This window comes from Spermophilus citellus (genome assembly GCF_964194105.1).
Source record: "Spermophilus citellus genome assembly, chromosome: 5".
Classification (NCBI taxonomy): domain Eukaryota; kingdom Metazoa; phylum Chordata; class Mammalia; order Rodentia; family Sciuridae; genus Spermophilus; species Spermophilus citellus.
In genome coordinates this window covers 110616963-110620846 of record NC_138186.1, presented here as the reverse complement: position 1 = coordinate 110620846, position 3884 = coordinate 110616963, and positions in this window count along the sequence as shown.

Here is a 3884-nt window from a genome sequence, read left to right as displayed (position 1 = left end):
TATAAATAAAAAATTAATTAAAAATATAAAAGTAGAATTTCTGAAATAAAGGAAAGGTACATTTATAATTTTTAAAAAAGATATTGCTGTGGAAGGTTGGGAGGGAAAATGGAGAGAAAAAGTAAGGAAAAGAGTGGAAAAGGTGGGTCATGAAATGAAATTGAATTCTGTGCATGTATGAGTTCATTAGGATGAGTCTCACTAATACATGTAACTTTAAAGCACTAATAAAATTAATTAATTTTAAAAAATGGAATACGACTTTTGATCCAGTAAAGGAAATGAAGTGGCACTGGTTATTTATTACTGAATGTCAAAATAACAATAGGTAAAGACAACTCTCATTTAATCTGTTCATTATACTGTGATTAAGCAAATTAGTTTGAGTTTAGCTAGATGATTCTTCTGCTGGAATGACCTAGATATCAAGTGGTTGTGCCTGACATCAGGTGGCCACAGATCTGGAGACTTGACTAAGCTTGTCTGTTATGCATTCAGTCTTACATCTGACATTGGGAACTTACCACCACATGACTGATACAGGGAGGCACATCTGGGTTGATTTGCTCTGCTACACTCTGTCATCTTTAGTACCAGCTAGATTGAGCATCTTGGTGTTTTGTGGAGGCATTCCAAGAAATTAAAAAATATGCAAGACCTCTCAAAGAATTCCTCTTAAATACATCCTCTGTGTTCTGTTGGTCAAAGAAAGTCAGAATTCAATGGAATTGGAAAAACAAATTCCACTTCACAATAGGAAGAGTAAAAATTCATTAATGAAATGCATATATAAATGAATGGAGGGGTCCTGTCCACAGGGATATTTCAAATGAGAGCAATGAGTATGAGTGCCTTAGGAATGCAATATTGATGGAGGGAGAGAGAAGATATAGCAATAACATAAACAATTGCTTGTTGAAGAGTTGAGATAGTCTTGGAGTGAAAATGTATTATGAGAAATCTTTAAGATGTATTAAGTAGTTGCTGGGAGTTTAGAAAAATTCTGCCCAATAAGACGATATTGTGAGCTCAAGATGTAATGTAAATGTAGCATCTTACAATTAAAATCATTTCTAAAAATACACAGAAATAGCTAAAATAAGGATATATTATCTTTGATCCCATATTAATTTTCAAATACTATAATTTAAGGATTAATAAATGTTTTTCACTGTTAAAGACATTTCACATTCTTTTGTTTGTATTGAATATTTTAAATCAGGAGTGATTTTTATACTCACAGTGCAGCTCAGTTCAGACTAGACATCTTTCACTCCACAATAGTTAACTGTGTTATTAGTCAACAGATTAATACATTCAGCTATCTAATGCAGGGTTTAGAATTTTTAATATAACTCTTTTAGAAATGTACAATTTTTCATCATGGAGAAGTAGAAAACTGCTAGCCCAGAATAATATCTGACTTCTAACTCTGGCTTAAGCCTCTAACATGTATTTATTTTACAGAGTTATTATGTCATCTCAATTTTTTTATTGAAAAGCAGAAGTATCGGCCCCTATTTTCCTAAGGTCTTTGGACCTCTCACATTATATATCTTATTATTCTTATGAAGTGTCTAAAAAATGAATGTGCGAAATGGAGCATAGAACTGAAATAGAGAGCAACACTGTGCAGGACAGAAGTGGAGAGCACTATAGTAAGATCACAAATTTGGAAAGAGCATGTCAGGAGTCAATGTGAAAAGTGGAGAGGAAGAAAAAGGCCAACAGCTAGTCCCCAGGGAGAAAGGGACCCAACCTAAACTACACATGTTAAAAGCTTAGAGATTGATTGAGAAAGAAACTAGAAAAAGAAAACAGTTATCAGAAAGAATCTCAACTTCAGAAACTGGATGTCTTTACATAATGATTATGAAAGAATTCTGTATCAAGAACCTCAGGAGAAGGTAAAAGGGGAAAGTACACTGGAGACTATATTGATGGAAAGAAAAGAAAATTTTAAGAAAACTTTTCAGAAAAAATAATATTTAACTTATTTACAGCTATAACTTATAATATTTAACTTATTTACAGCTGTAATTAAGAATCAATTAGCAATATTTAAAAGATCTTAGTATGAGATAATTATTATAAATTATGAAATCACAGTAATCATTATAAATTATTTCTTTAGGTACTTTGAAATAAAGAAAAGCAGAAGAGAAAGATACAAAATCATAGCCACAAAGAGTACATAAAATTAGGGGCTGGGGATGTGGCTCAAGCGGTAGCACGCTCGGCCCGGGTTTGATCCTCAGCACCACATACAAACAAAGATGTTGTGTCCAGCGAAAACTAAAAAAAATAAATAAATAAATATTAAAATTCTCTCTCTCTCTCTCTCTCTCTCTCTCTCTCTCTCTCTCTCTCTCTCTCTCTTAAAAAAAAAGAGAGTACATAAAATTATCCTAAGTATATCCACAGCGAAAAGTAAAATGCTAATGAACATGCTGAATTATAAACTGAATGGGGACAATTCCAGAAGTATATAAGATGGTTAGTAGTAAAGATAATCAACTAAGGAATTAGAATCCTGTGTTTCACAACATTTTGTCAGTGCTGGATCTTACATATAGTGCTTGTCCCCTAAGTTTCTAATAGAGCTAAAAAAACCTTTGTTGTCCCTTGAGAGAGTCACTGTAGTAAAGTTACAGCACAATACAATAGTCACGAGTTTGTGGCAATGCTCATATAAATACATCTACTGCATTTCCAGTAGTATCAAAGAATAACATACACAATATAGTACTACTACAATACATAGTACTTGATGAAAATGAGTCGCTACTGGGTAATGTATTTACTTTATTATATATTTATTGTTAGAGGATATTCCTTCTTTTCATATATAAAAATCTATCTGTGAAACAGCTCTAGGTATGCCCTTCAGGAGGTATTCCAGAAGAAGGTCTTGTTATCATAGGACCTGACAGGTGCATGCATCTTGCTGCCTCTGAAGACTTATTGGGGTCAAGCTCTGGAGGTAAAAGGCAGTGATATTGATGTCCCTGACCCTCTATAGACTAGGCTAATGCAAGCATTGTGTCTTTTTAACAAAAAATTTTAGAAATTATAAAATGAATTTTTAAAGTAGACAAAAGCTTATAGAATGACAACAAAAAGAAATATTTTTGTGCATCTGTACAATGTGTTTGTGCTTTGGGCTATTATTAAAAGTTCAAATGTTTTAAAAGTTTAAAAGTTTATAATGTGAAAAATGCAATACACAATTTATTTTGAAGAAATAATTTGTTTTTACAAATTTATTATAGCCAAAGTGCACAGTTTATAAAGTCTCCCACAGTGTACAATAATGTTCTAGGTCTCATATCACAAACTCACTTACTCAGAGCAACTTCCAGGCTAGAAAGTGTCATTCATGGAAGTGTCCTTTATATAAAGCATACCATTTTTTTCTTTAATACATTATTTTTATTATACATTTTGTATGTTTATATATATAAATACCACTATGTTAAAACTGCATACAATATTCAGAGCAGTAACACGATGTTAGGTTTATAGTCCAGGAGCAGTAGGCTGTGCCACATACCCTACGTTTACGGTGGGATATGTCACCTAGGTTAGTGTAAGTACACTCTATCATGTTCACACAAAGACAAAATCGCCTAATGACACATTTCCCTGCATTGAATGATGCATACCTGTACTTAAAAATACACAAAACTGGGGGCTGGGGATGTGGCTCAAGCGGTAGCGCGCTCGCCTGGCATGCTGTGCAGCCCGGGTTCGATCCTCAGCACCACATACAGATGTTGTGTCCACCGAAAACTAAAAAATAAATATTAAAAATTCTCTCTCTCTCTCTCTCTCTCTCTCTCTCTCTCTCTCTCTCTCTTTAAAAAAAATACACAAAACTTTGT